This window comes from Ischnura elegans, chromosome 2, assembly GCF_921293095.1.
Source record: "Ischnura elegans chromosome 2, ioIscEleg1.1, whole genome shotgun sequence".
Lineage (NCBI taxonomy): Eukaryota > Metazoa > Arthropoda > Insecta > Odonata > Coenagrionidae > Ischnura > Ischnura elegans.
The window spans coordinates 97,774,368-97,774,798 of NC_060247.1; positions in this window are offsets into that span (position 1 = coordinate 97,774,368).

A 431-nucleotide genomic window follows, 5' to 3' on the forward strand; every position below is an offset into this window, starting at 1 on the left:
AAAATTAATTGAAAAGTGAAAAAAATATGAAGGGTTGTACGTGCAACCACAATTTATGTAAAAAATATAAAAATGTGTGAATGCAGTATTGAGAATCAATTAAATAAAATTAATCTCTAGTGAAAAAAATACCCAGCTAATGTATCAATAAAACGACAAAAATCACATGGATGAACACTTACTATGAGTGTAGGTACTATCATTTATCAAAATGTTTTTATTGGAGGTCTTTTTACTCCTAAATTGCACCGTTTCCCTAGACGTGTTGGCAAATAAGTATGTGCTTTCACAACCTTAAAAAACATCCACAAAAAATACAAATTCTTTTTTCTTATATAACCTTAAAATAGCTACAACTTTTCCTAATTGACACTATTCACTATGAGCCAAGTATGAAGCAGATCAGGTATACCTCATCAGTGTTGTCCGTG